The 15,135-nt window shown below is 43.3% G+C and overlaps 1 protein-coding gene across 2 annotated transcripts in view; it reads left to right on the top strand.

Annotated features, from left to right (window-relative positions):
* The window catches only part of LOC126412820 (superoxide dismutase [Cu-Zn]-like), a 349,180-nt gene that overhangs the window by 186,725 nt on the left and 147,320 nt on the right, over window positions 1-15,135 (top strand). The gene's annotated exons all lie outside the window — the stretch shown is intronic.

Genomic DNA, 15,135 nt, shown 5'->3' on the forward strand with positions numbered 1-15,135 from the left:
CTAATGGAACAGGAAAGGAAATGACTATTAGAGTACAGGGTACCCTCCGCCACGCACCGTACGGCGGCTTGCGGAGTAAGAGTGTAAGCGTAGGTGTAGATTCAAAACTACATTCTTGTTTTAACCACAAAATCATAGTTGCGGTGGTGATCGAAAACTTTTGACCGGTAGTGTAATTTACCGCTATGCCAAACAATTCTTCCAGTTGTAGATATTTAGTGTGAAGTTGTGGCGGGCTGCTAATCTTTTTCTAAATTTAGTTTGCTATGTCTATCCTCTTAATCCAATGTGTTGCTCTTCTTTTTCTTCTTCTTCTTCTTCTTCATTTAAACGATGAGGCTTCTTACCTATTCCGATCTCGGTCGAACCATTTCTTCCTGTATCTTCCGGGATCTCGTTTTACATGCGGTTTGTAGCTGACTACTTCTTTTCTTAGTCTTCTTTATCGCGTGTTTTCGATGTACACCTTCCATTTTACTCTCTTTTGTTTTGTGCATTCGTTAATTGAATAAATTTCCGAATCTATGAGCTAAGATTGCTGATTACTTACATTGAAAAACGTCTTCTCGTAACGCTGTTTCAGCCGGCCGGGGTGGCCGAGCGGTTCTAGGCGCTACAGTCTGGAACGCTACAGTCTGGAACCGCGCGAACGCTACGGTCGCAGGTTCGAATCATGCCTCGGGCATGGATGTGTGTGATGACCATAGGTTAGTTAGATTTAAGTAGTTCTAAGTTCTAGGGGACTAATGACCCCAGAAAAGTCCCATAGTGCTCAGAGCCATTTGAGCCAACACTGTTACATAAACGACCTACTTTGTGAATGAATCTTTGGGATCCATTCAGTGACAGCCATTTTCTCCAAAGACCAGATTGTCGTTCCATAAATAGTTGGTGATTCTAGAAGTAAGAAAGTTTGGGGTTTAGCATCTCGTCGACGACGAGGTCATTACAGACGGAGCAAAAATTCGGTTTTGGGAAGAAAATCTGCTACGTCCTTTTCAGAGAAGCCATCCCAGCATTTTCGAAAGCGACTTAGGGAAACCACGGAAAACCTATTTCCTGATGGTAGAAGCGCCGTCCTCGCGAATACGAGCCTAGTGTTTCAGCACTGTGCCACCGTCCTCGGTAATACTGACAGATCCGACGTTCTCATGGACGAGCGGTAACGAAATAAAAAACGTCAGGTACTTTCGCCTATTTCGAAGCTTTTTATTGCATAACGTTATACTGCTAGTCTTCACACCGAGCTCTGATTAACGGTCGTATGCATCCATTTTTTTAATTTTGCGGCCTTCCAATGGATTATCGACATTATCCAAATGTTCATTTAGTAAAGCCTGAACTAACTATAGCACATACGATGTAACTTTCATATCTGGCGACGTCTCTTAGAACAGACCGGCCGTTTTATCAAAATATCTTAAATCGTGTAATATAATTCGTTCGATAAACAGCAGGTACGTCGTTTTGCTAACCAATCGCAACCGCGTAAAAGTCTTTCTGAAGCTGCACTGTCGGCGGTGTTCCGGGTGTCGTGAATGGGAAGACCGAGCAGTGTATCACATGATCGTTGCGCATCAAAACCATGTCAGTCATTGTGGAACAGTTGTTCGGCCTTCAAAGAAAGAGCCATACAAGAGCAGTACGGAGGCAAGCAGTAAAGGGAACGAAACATAAATTTGGATACGAAATTAAAATTCAGTTCTCGCAGTAGCTGATCATATTGTTCAGGTTGGACATTTTATTGCATTTGAAGATATTCCTGTCAGACGGAGATATAGCTACTGCGAATGTCACAGAAATAACTATAAAAGTAAAGAGAAGCTGAGTGGGTCGTGAGACACATTTTCGTGACTGAAACGGGCCAGACTGTGGCGTTGAGAAAGTCCTACCCTGTGTGACTGTGGTCTGGAAGCCAGAGATACCATCACCAGTGACAAGGCGTCGTCAAGCATATTGCAATCTGCAGATGCCACCTCTCTGCGGCCGGGAGTATTACTCTGTGGACTTTTCGTAATGTATGAAGCATTTTGCTGCGGTTGAATGCCAGAGAAGATTTGATTCACTCGCAACCTCTCGAGACTAAACTGCATGCAAACTAATGTTGTCACATCAGTATTTTTCCCCCACTACTGGACGAAACCGTTCAAAAAACGGCAATTTTTTAACATTTTTGTAATTTCCAACACTGTCTACGGCGCTGTTAGCGGACGCGAGGCAACTGGAAACTATTCGGTTTATTAAACGCTAAGCGCCTCTGTAATTAACAAACAGAACGTAAAAGTCAGGTCATAATCTCTCGCTGACAGGCTGCATGTGCCCGAATAATTCTGTCATTAAAGCTGAATGGTATTTATTCAGCTGCCGGATCAGTGAATATTCAGCAGTTCGCAGTGGCTGAAACCGCAATCGAGCGGAGGAATTCATGTATTATTCGTGCCCCAAATTGGCCGGATAAACATAATTCCACTGCGCATAATTTTTATGCAATGCCGTTGCGTTTATTCTCTTTTTGCGCTTTTCAGCTCATTCCCTGGATTACTGGCTAGGTTTTCGACTTTTTGAACAGGAAGTGAACTGATTGTTCTTTCTGTTTTTCTTTGACAACGATAGTCAACGTCTTCCAAGTTCAAGCAGTTCCCAATGCGTCCTACTGAATTCTTGGTGGACGCAGAAACTATGTTTCCAAGGATATTTGTTAAACTTAATTATAAAAATGCTGGAGGAACGAAAAAACATTCTGTTCTGTGTCATTAGCAGTCAGTATCGTTGATTTTTAATTCAATCATTTATCCACTCATCGTTTTTTGTCAGATGCATCACGAGATAGCGTCTCGGGGATGTGGAACAAGCCACAGGATACATTAACAGGCACAGCAACCATGCTGACTACCTCTATAAAGTATTCTAACAAGTAATTACGACTAGCAAAAATCTACTCAAGGCGGCAATTTTGGCACGTAGTTATACGAGGGTCACTCCGAAAGAAATGCACACTATTTTTTTAAAATACATCTTTTATTTTACTTGTTTGAAAGTTTTACAGTGTGTAGATACATCCTTTAGGAACAATATTTTCATTTCTCCACATAATTTCCATCCCTCTCAACTGCCTTACGCTATCTTGGATCCAGCGCCCTTATACCCGCATGGTAAAATTCTGGACCAACCTGTTGGAGCCACTGTTCGGCAGCGTGCACAAGGGAGTCACCATCTTCAAACCTTTTTCCACGAAGAGAGTCTTTTAGTTTCCCAAAAAGATAGATGATAATCACATGGAGCCAGGTCAGGACTGTAAGGCGGGTGTTTCAGTGTCGTCCATCCGAGTTTTGTGATCGCTCCATGGTTTTTTGACTGGCATGTGGCCGTGCATTGTCGTACAACAGCAAAACATCCTGCTTTTGCCGATGTGGTCGAACACGACTCAGTTGATCTTGAAGCTTCTTCAGTGTCGTCACATATGCATCAGAATTTATGGTGGTTCCACTTGGCATGATGTCCACAAGCAAGAGTCCTTCGAAATCGAAAAATAGCGTAGCCACAACTTTTCTAGCAGAAGGTGTGGTTTTGAATTTTTTTTTCTTGGGTGAATTTGCATGATGCCACTCCATTGATTGCCTCTTCGTCTCTGGTGGAAAATGATGGAGCCATGTTTCATCACCTGTCACAATTCTTCCAAGAAATTCATCTCCACCATTCTCGTACTGTTCCAAAAGTTCGCTGCATACTGTTTTTCTTGTTTCTTTGTGAGCCACTGTCAAATTCCTGCCCGTAACCTGCTTGCCCACCGACTAACTGTACTACGATCGACAGCAACATCTCCATACACTTTTTTCAACCTCTTGTGGATGTTTCCCACTGTCTCGTTTTCACAGCACAGGAATTCTATGACAGCACGTTGCTTCTGACGAACGTCAAGTCTAGCAGCCATCCTGAAGACATGCTGTGACGGCGCCATTCACGGGAACAGGTTGAACCAAGATTGAAAACAAGCGGGAAGGATGTATCTACACACTGTAAGACTTTCACACATGCAGAATGAAAACTGTATTTTTACAAAAATAGTCTGCATTTCTTTTGTAGTGACCCTCGTTGATCACTTTATACACTGGTGTGCAAAACTTCAGGACGAAAGAACCTGTCGCCTGATATGTCATTGCCAAGTAACGTAGCTCGATAAATCTTAGGCCATACATAGCAAGAACTGCTACGGTATGGTACCGAGGGTAACCGGAAGAAATACGCAGTGAGACAGACGGAAATGACTCTTTTATTCAGACAATAATTACACTGAAGTCAACGCTATTCATGATGCTACCCTGGACATTACAAACGGCGTGACATTATTCTCAATAGCGTGTGGAACGCAAGTGGGGAAGGAATACAGTATCACAATAAAGTTTACTGGTGAGCGCACCATGTTCAAAGATTTGGAAGTCACTACGCCCATGCAACCTTATGCCTCCCTATACCACGACACGTGGAATACCAAAACGTTCCTGGGTGCATAACACGTTCCCACCTAGCGCCGTATGAGGATACGTCCAGAATCACTATGTACTCTAATTTTATCTGAGAAGAGTACACGATCTCACTCCTCGTTGGTCCAGCTCCTACGCCCTTGGCACCATCGCCAACGGTGCCGATGATTTGCAGGTGTCAGTGGAATACAACTTACTGGTCATCGGGTAAAGAGACCGCCACCAACAAGTCGCCGTGCCACTGTGGAAAGTGAGATTGCTTGCGTAGCTGTCCCATTAGATGTGGCTGCAATCGAAGCCGCTGTTTGTCGTGGGTCGTTTTTTGTCAGCTGCACAATGTAGCGACCACCTGCTGCTTTAGTTGACCGTGGTCGACCACCTCCTTTCCCTCGGACAGCGCCTATGATACAGAACGCTCCCTCGGCAATTTGAACACTGCTGTATGCAACATCGAACTCCTGGGCTACACTCGTGACACGTCGACCTTCATCCAGTTTCCAGGTGGTTCTTCTCCGGGTGAAGTCATCCAGGTGTTGTCTGCGGACCATGGTGCAATCAAGAACACCACTGCAGTCCACAGTAACTGCTAGTTGACTGACACACAACGTCTTTTTCCGTTCCTGTGGCTGTATTCCTACCAAGTCTTTCTGCAATATCGCAGAAGGAACATCCAGCCTCTCGTAGCCGAATCGCACGACTTCGTTCAAACTCAGTGAGGTGTTGATAGTTGTAAAGGCATCTTTGTAACCTTAATGGCGTTCTTGATTAACATCAACTCACAACGAACAATCTCAAAGGTAACTAACGCTCACGGCCGTTACAGCGTGTGTTTATAGCAAACCTGATTTGCATCCTCATACTGGCGCTACTTTTCCGACAGTGTATCTGATATTAATATTAGAGTTAGGCAGCTCTAAATGTTCAGATATACTGAGAAGGAATGGCTAATGTGGTGTTCTTTAATTTTGTGTTTAAGTATTTGGGGATTTTTTATTTCGTGCCTGGCGTCCACCGTCAACCCGTTATAAACTTTTGCACCAGAATATAAAAGTTCATTCTGAACCGTTAATTCAATCAATTGCTTATACAGGAAATGTGTTTGCATTTGCTGTTACAGGCAACCTCCAACTGTTGAGTGGAATAACGATACTGAAAATTTGTGCTAGACCAGGACTCGAGCATGGATTTTTCACTTGTCACTACAGCTGCAAGTTGCCATTGCTTGCAACTGCGAATACATTTATTGTATTTCTTAACGGTTGTAGTCGCCGTAGTGTCTGTTCCTTCGAACGCGCATGCACGTCTGAAGCATCACTGCATCGTCCCTCTTACAAACACAGGCACTGCGTTATCGTAACTTATTGCTATTGTATCATTTGTTAACGTGACTGTTTGTTTTCCATTGTTAAGATATCAGCTCATCCATGCAGGGGAAGACCTTATTGCCATACTGTTTTGGTCTTGGGGGCAGTAATTGTGATCGGTGGCGCATGCTCCGTGTACGGTACGGAGACGTATGTAGGGCGACGATTTTCAGCATTAGCATCAGTTTTAAGAGGGACTCAGTAGCAGCATCAGCAGCTGTATGGCGGACACGTGGATGGCCTAAATATTCAGTCAAGTTGATTTTGGAATCGTACAGAAAACCCGAGGGGACTACCAAGAAACATTGCGGCGTGAGATCTACGCAGTCTTTCTACGTTTATAGAGTTTTATGATGTGCTCAGTAAGCTCCTTGGCAAGATCACAGAAAATACGAACAGGATATTTTTGTTTTTTTTTTGTTTAGCTCTATAAGAATCAAGTTTGTGATATTTCAAACTATAAATTGTGAGATTACTCAATGATCTCAGTACGTATTTTGACTCGTGAACCAGGTGAATGGACAAATACACACTGTATTTACCCTCTTTATACCTTCCAGGAATATATAGCACTGCTTTGTTATCTTAATAGTATGCCCATAACGAAAGTGATTGATATATGCGATAGGTCACTGGTATGCGTCACTGATTCGGTAAGGACAGGGAGACTATTCGGGCTTTGACCTCTAATAGTGCTGGATTACTTCTCTTGATCAGATGGGGAAACTGTGTAACAGGACGCCTATGAATGTTGAAAACATTTTACTGGGAGAGTGATAACTTATGATTTATTCTGGGAAGGTATAAACTGGACGAACCAGATACTTTGAGATGAACGCTTTGGCGGCAGAATAGAATCCATGGCCTGTATAATGGTCACTCTGCTTATTCCTCATCTTGGCAGGCATCACGCTCGGAATCTGCTGATTTAACCGTGCGGAAAACCACATGGTCTCCAGCCGTTATGGAGACGAATTGAAAGTCTGAAAATTTTCAAGGAATACAAAAATGAAACGTTGACCGACAACGCTGATGTAAAATTGTTTTGAGCTTTGGAAACTGAAGGAAAACAGGCGGGGAGTAAGACTGCATACAGCGATTCCGCTGGAATGTTGCCTATCGTTATTTGATCTCAAATCTTCCACATCTGTTTTAAATTGTGATTAATACTATATCCTCTATGTCTTCCACATGGACTCCAGTTTCTTCTACAGGTCATCAGAGAAGTCCTTCCCATCACAGATGCCTTCAGTCTACTCTTTTTCTCCTACCCGCTCTCTACTCTGCGTTTAACATTCGAATTCCCAATGCACTCTTGCTATTACCATCCGTGCTTTTAATTTCACCGAATGTTGCTTTCGCTTTTCTATTTGCTAAGTCAGTTCTTCTGACTATTATTTTTTTATTAGATTTCTTCATATTTTTCTGCAGGCTGCTCTGAAGTTCCTATTGATTTCATTCGTAATGACAGTTGTGACTATCCAGGATCTCATGTATGACCTCTACCACCCTGAACGGTCTGTCGTCTTTGTATGGACCCATGGTCACGTTGGAATCCCAGGGAAACAATACCCTTATCGGCTAGCCAAGGTAGCTACCAGAATGTCGATTTGAAGATGAAGTAGCCAGAGAAGGGCCTTCCGCCGACTGTACGCCGACTATTTTTGGAGTCTTGGAACGCGGATTGGTGTGTCTTGGTTTCTCCGAATAAACTGGGAACCATAAAGAAGACCACGACCGTGCGGCAGTATTCCCTTCGTGCTTCTCGCAGGGAATCTGCTTTCATCTGTCGGCTTCGTTGGCTGAGCCAGAACCACTTCCTCTGGCGTGAGGATCCACCCCACTACCGGCGTGGTGCCCGTCTTCACAATGGCCCACATCCTGCTGGAATGGCGTAATTTGGCCATATTATGGCAAAATCTTAAACTTGCTGACACGCTACCTCTGGTGCTAGCGGACGAAGCCAAAGTGGCTGTTTTGGTTGTACGTTTTTGCTGTGAAAGTGGTTTCTACTCATCTCTGTGACGTAGGACATATTAGCCTCGTTGGCCGCTTTCGGTATTGGAAGGCGTGCCCTGTCGCCTCCTACGACTCAAGGGGCCCGTGGCTGCCCTTTCTCGGTGATTCAGCCTGGCTCCACCATTCCCACCTTTTTAAACCTTATTACTCTTTTACATCTGTCGTAGGTTGACAGACTCATCGTCATTGTTCTCTTTCGCGGGAGTTTATCTTGTCTGTGTAGCTAGTTTTTCTGGTAATGGAAGGTGTGGAAGCACTGGCCGGATGCCGAGAGTGTTTCTCCGGTCGCGTAATATGTCCTGGGGCTTCCAGCTACTTTTTGGGCGTGGCATCTTTCCCAACTTCACCCTTTTACCCCTCTCTCACTTCTCTTGGTTTTCTTGGTTCTCGGATGCAATCGAATGCATTGGGATTTGTCTTTCGTGTCTTTTCTCTCTGAGGACAATTCCTGGTTTGACATGTAAAGGATTAAGGGACCTGTGACGTTGTGGTCTCTTTAACCCTGTCAACCCATCCATACGTCCGTCATTCCTAAGTGCTTTGTGTTTCTGTGTTCCTGTCTTTCCCTGAAGATATTTATAAATATTTACTTTCGTTGACCAATTGAAATATTTCTCCTGCTATCTAAGAATCCTTCTATGCTTAACTGTTCAGCATCTGTTATTGCTATTTTTAGAGATTTCCATTCCTCTTCATCTGAACTGCCTACTATGGTATTCCTTATCGTAGTATCCGCATACTTAGCGACCGTCATTCGAGAGTACTTCATTATCCAACTTCTTACATTGGTTGTCCTGGACAATTCTCTTAACCTCGAGTCTGTTCTTCATCATTACTAAATTGTGATCTAAGTCTATATATGTTCATCGTTGCGACCTACAATCCAATACGTGATTGCGGAATCTCTGTCTGACCATGATGTAATCCAGCTGAAATCTTCCCGTGTCTCCCGGTTTTGTCTGAGTGTACCTCCTCCTCTTGTTATTGTTGAAAAGAATATTCGTTATTACTATCTAAATCTGTTGCGGTCTTTCATCTCTCCCATACCTATGGCCAAGTCCATAATCTTCCGTAACCTTTCTTCCATTCCTTCCCTTGCAACCGCGCTCCACCGCCCCATTATTATTAGATTTTCATCTTCCTTTACATACTAAATTTCCCGTTCATTATCCTCATACACTTTCTCTGTCTCTCCGTCTTCTGCTTGCAGCGTCGGCTCATACACCTAAACTATTGTTGTCGGCAGTGGTTTGTTGTCGACTCTGATGAGAACAGAGCTATCACTGAACTGTTCACAGTGGCTTACGCTCTGCTCTCCTTTCCTATTCGAAACTACTCGTACTCTCGGTACGTCAATTTCTGCTACTGTTGTTATTACCTATATTCGTCTGACCAGAAATCCTTATTTTCTTTCTGTTTCACTTCACTGTCCCAATAGGATACCTAGATAGAGCCTTTGTATTTCTCTACTCAGATTTTCTAGCTTCCCCACTATGTTGAAGCTTCCGACATTCCATGTTCCGACTAGTAGAATGTTATCCCTTCGTTGGTTATTCCATGTTTTTCTCATGGTGAGGACAGTTTCCCACCACAAGGGCTAGAGAGTGCTCTGAACCTGTGTCTGCTCCTCCGCCCTCATTGGCTGAATGAGAGACATTTTATGCCGGAATTTTTCGGCCGCTAGTGATGACAATTTTTTATTCAAAATTTAAGCAGCGGCTGGATCGAACCCGGGACGTTTTCATTACTAGTCGAAGACTCTACCCTAGACCATGGGTTCAATATACACCCAAAATGCTATCACAAGATTTTACATTTCGATTACAGTTCCATTTCGGACATTCTTTCGTATCTGTTCTTACGATTAATCAACACCATTTTTGCTGTTACAATTTGTCATAAAAGGATTTTATGCCCTCATTTCCTCCAGACGCAGAATGCAAGACAATTCTCATTTTCTCTGTTTGCTAGCGCTTACCCTGCCATAGAGGGGTCAACAGGATATCATGATTTGTCGGCTTTTAACCTATGTGGACAGATTTCCTTGCATTCGGCACAGTCATGTGTCGGAAATGGCATGCATCATCTGCAGACGAGAGTGGAACACAACCTCATAATCTCATTCAGGATAGCCGGTGTACGCGACCAGTGGATCTGGACCATGTTGCTGTCTCGCAAGCTAACGTGCGGCAGTAAAATGATCCAGACTTTTGCGTGTACTTATTTATACCTTGACCTGGAAGAAGCGTATTGCTGAGCTCCTCAGCTACTATTCGCGTAACTTCCTAATGTGGTATGCATATTTATACTCAATAGTGTCAGAGATTCTCACAAGAAAACCAAGTACTGAGTGCACATCTACATCTACATCTACATCCATACTCCGCAAGCCACCTGACGGTGTGTGGCGGAGGGTACCTTGAGTACCTCTATCGGTTCTCCCTTCTATTCCAGTCTCGTATTGTTCGTGGAAAGAAGGATTGTCGGTATGCCTCTGTGTGGGCTCTAATCTCTCTGATTTTAACCTCATGGTCTCTTCGCGAGATATACGTAGGAGGGAGCAATATACTGCTTGAATCTTCGGTGAAGGTATGTTCTCGAAACTTTGACAAAAGCCCGTACCGAGCTACTGAGCGTCTCTCCTGCAGAGTCTTCTACTGGAGTTTATCTATCATCTCCGTAACGCTTTCGCGATTACTAAATGATCCTGTAACGAAGCGCGCTGCTCTCCGTTGGATCTTCTCTATATCTTCTATCAACCCTATCTGGTACGGATCCCACACTGCTGAGCAGTATTCAAGCAGTGGGCGAACAAGCGTACTGTAACCTACTTCCTTTGTTTTCGGATTGCATTTCCTTAGGATTCTTCCAATGAATCTCAGTCTGGCATCTGCTGTACCGACGATCAAATTTATATGATCATTCCATTTCAAATCACTCCTAATGCGTACTCCCAAATAATTCATGGACTTAACTGCTTCCAGTTGCTGTCCTGCTATTTTGTAGGTAAATGATAAGGGATCTATCTTTCTATGTATTCGCAGCACATTACACTTGTCTACATTGAGATTCAATTGCCATTCCCTGCACCATGCGTCAATTCGCTGCAGATCCTCCTGCATTTCAGTGCAATTTTCCGTTGTTACAACCTCTCGATACACCACAGCATCATCTGCAAAAAGCCTCAGTGAACTTTCGATGTCATCCACGAGGTCATTTATGTATATTGTGAATAGCAACGGTCCTATGACACTCCCCTGCGGCACACCTGAAATCACTCTTACTTCGGAAGACTTCTCTCCATTGAGAATGACATGCTGCGTCCTGTTATCTAGGAACTCCTCAATCCAATCACACAATTGGTCTGATAGTCCATATGCTCTTACTTTGTTCATTAAACGACTGTGGGGAACTGTATAGAACGCCTTGCAGAAGTCAAGAAACACGGCATCTACCTGTGAACCCGTGTCTATGGCCCTCTGAGTCTCGTGGACGAATAGCGCGAGCTGGGTTTCACATGACCGTCTTTTTCGAAACCCATGATGATTCCTACAGAGTAGATTTCTAGTCTCCAGAAAAGTCATTATACTCGAACACAATACGTGTTCCAAAATTCTACAACTGATCGACGTTAGAGATATAGGTCTATAGTTCTGCACATCTGCTCGACGTCCCTTCTTGGAAACGGGGATGACCTGTGCCCTTTTCCAATCCTTTGGAACGCTACGCTCTTCTAGAGACCTACGGTACACCGCTGCAAGAAGGGGGGCAAGTTCCTTCGCGTACTCTGTGTAAAATTGAACTGGTATCCCATCAGGTCCAGAGGCCTTTCCTCTTTTGAGCGATTTTAATTGTTTCTCTATCCCTCTGTCGTCTATTTCGATATCTACCATTTTGTCATCTGTGCGACAATCTAGAGATGGAACTACAGTGCAGTCTTCCTCTGTGAAACAACTTTGGAAAAAGACATTTAGTATTTCGGCCTTTAGTCTGTCATCCTCTGTTTCAGTACCATTTTGGTCACAGAGTGTCTGGACATTTTGTTTTGATCCACCTACCGCTTTGACATAAGACCAAAATTTCTTAGGATTTTCTGCCAAGTCAGTACATAGAACTTTACTTTCGAATTCATTGAACGCCTCTCGCATAGCCCTCCTCACACTACATTTCGCTTCGCGTAATTTTTGTTCGTCTGCAAGGCTTTGGCTATGTTTATGTTTGCTGTGAAGTTCCCTTTGCTTCCGCAGCAGTTTTCTAACTCGGTTGTTGTACCACGGTGGCTCTTTTCCATCTCTTACGATCTTGCTTGGCACATACTCATCTAACGCATTATGTACGACGGTTTTGAAATTTGTCCACTGATCCTCAACACTATCTGTACTTGAGACAAAACTTTTGTGTTGAGCCAACAGGTACTCTGAAATCTGCTTTTTGTCACTTTTTCTGAACAGAAAAATCTTCCTACCCTTTTTAATATTCCTATTTACGGCTGAAATCATCGATGCCGTAACCGCTTTATGATCGCTGATTCCCTGTTCTGCGTTAACTTTTTCAAATAGTTCGGGTCTGTTTGTCACCAGAAGGTCTAATATGTTATCGCCACGAGTCGGTTCTCTGTTTAACTGCTCAAGGTAGTTTTCAGATAAAGCACTTAAAAAAATTTCACTGGATTCTTTGTCCCTGCCACCCGTTATGAACGTCTGAGTCTCCCAGTCTGTATCCGGCAAATTAAAATCTCCACCCAGAACTATAACATGGTGGGGAAATCTACTCGAAATATTTTCCAAATTATCCTTCAGGTGCTCAGCCACAACAGCTGCTGAGCCAGGGGGCCTATAGAGACATCCAATTACCATGTCTGAGCCTGCTTTAACCGTGACCTTCACCCAAATCATTTCACACTTCTGATCTCCGTCAATTTCCTTCGATATTATTGCACTTCTTATCGCTATAAACACGCCTCCCCCTTCACTGTCCAGCCTGTCTCTGCGGTATACATTCCAATCTGAGTTTAGGATTTCATTACTATTTACGTCTGGTTTCAGCCAACTTTCTGTCCCTAGTACTATATGAGCGAGCTGTGAGAATGATACGAGTATAATGTGGACACCTGCAGTCATCTTACAGGTACCTCTTCAAGAATTTAGGCATTTAACTGCCCTTTCACGGTGTATTTGTTCATCAATGAAATTCCTCATAAATAATCCATTACAGTTTGAGAAGAATAATGATGTTCGTAACTACGCCACTAGAAACAAAAATGACCTTTATTGCGCATTATTATAGCTGTCAGCTACAGTCTGTCGGTAAACTGAAGAGCGAGCGAGCGAGCGAGTCCCCACTCTGCCTACCCAGCTACGTCACAAGGCGCTTCTACAGGCTGTTTCACAACGTAGTACCGGCCCTGCCGCGGCGCGCGCTTTAAATCTGTGGCGACGCCGTGTACAGATACGTCCCGGTTGCGTTTATTTTTAGACAAATGCGTTAAGACTATAAGGAATATAAAAGACGATAGCTTCTTCCGAAACACAACATTATAGAGTAAATACTATTAACATAAGAACGGAAGTCAGGACTGTACTACAAACATAGAACCGAATGCCTGTTTATGTGAATGTATGTTCGTCTATTGCTATTCGTAAAATGAACCCAATATAGTGCAAGCAATCTGTAGAATTTAAGGATTGTTCTTACTTTTTGTTTCTACTAAAAGGTAGGAGTTTCCTTTGAAGGGCTGCATTGAAACTTAACACTTCTTAGAATACGAAGATTGTTTAAAAAGTACCAGGAATTTATAATTTTGTTTGTTGGTAAGAGACCTATAAACTATCCCGATGAAACAGTTCCTAAAGTGTTTCGGGAATTGGAAAAAGCACTGGCATAAGTGTATAGTATGTAATGGGGAATATTTTGAAGAGGACAACATTGATGTAGATTGACAAAGTTCTTACCAAAAAATAAAAATTAATGTGTGAACACACCTCGTATGTCAAACCTCTTACTTAGATGTCCAGAATCGGTGTACATGTTTCGAAGGAAATTTCAGCAGTGTTTAGAGCAGCTGATGCTCACATGTTTTAAGCAATATGTCTTAGAAACAGGTGAATAGTAACCGAGATAGAGCTTTAGCGACAGAATACATTTAAATGCTGCTCTTGCACAAGCATCAAAGGTCTTGCGTGATTATGAAACTGTCTATAACGATGGGTTTCTTCCAAAACTATTAGTTTTCTTTCGTGACGATTCCAGTAAACGACGCAGCTTATTTTCGCGTTCCTTCCTTATGCGTCCTATTGTGGCGAGGCTGACCCTTGTATAAAATTGCAGCCGCTTGATTTGGACTGCTAGTATTAGCCAACAGTTCTTTTTGTGTCGCCTCTTTAACACACGTTGTAATAACATTAGAGTCGATTGAACGCTCGTTACTCCGCAAATACCTCCTCTTCTTCGTATTCTCCACATTTTTCTTGCAATGCTGGGCGATTATCCATCACTTCTAGATACCGAAGTATATCAGTGAGTATACAAAGTTAACTGACTGACACGGACAGCACGCCGATCTACGCCGCTAGACAGGTGTGGCGTGCGTACCGCAAGACCTTCGGTACACACACCATCAGATTATTTGACTTGTCGCTCTAACGAAGTAGGCGAGTGTCAGCAATATGTCTCGTGGTCTTACCGTGGCGTGTTTATCTTCTGCCGTTAGGTCAGACGATAGAAATGCCACTTGCACGCTTAGAGTAGCAGATTGACGGTGACCAACTTTAAACAGAACTTGATTAATTTTCACACACATTTATTAAAATAATAAAAAGCATAAAATTACTTAACTTGGTTCTGGATGCTATTTACAATTGACTATCTGAAGTTCCCTTGGTATTGGTACGTTAATCTTATTCTCACATGCCTCTGATACTTGACAAAGTGTCTATTCATTTATCTTCATGGCTATGAACAGGAATATGGTAATCTTATTAGGCGCAGACTGAAACTGCACTATAGACTGGTACAGACTAATGCAGACTGGTGCAGACAAGTGCAGACTGACTAATCGGAGGTCTGTACACTCGTTATAATACCTCGCGCGTTCAGGTATCACTGCGCGAGTGAGATCCACGAGGAGAAAAGGTTCTACGTTAGCAGCAATCTCATTGGCTGCGTTACATATTAATACGCGGATCGGCGGAAGCAGAATTTGGTCCGTCTCTAAGGCAGAGCTATCTCGTAGTGCGGAGACGGACGAGCGCTGCGCCTGCGCTGTTGTGCTT

This window comes from Schistocerca serialis, chromosome 1, assembly GCF_023864345.2.
Source record: "Schistocerca serialis cubense isolate TAMUIC-IGC-003099 chromosome 1, iqSchSeri2.2, whole genome shotgun sequence".
NCBI lineage: Eukaryota > Metazoa > Arthropoda > Insecta > Orthoptera > Acrididae > Schistocerca > Schistocerca serialis.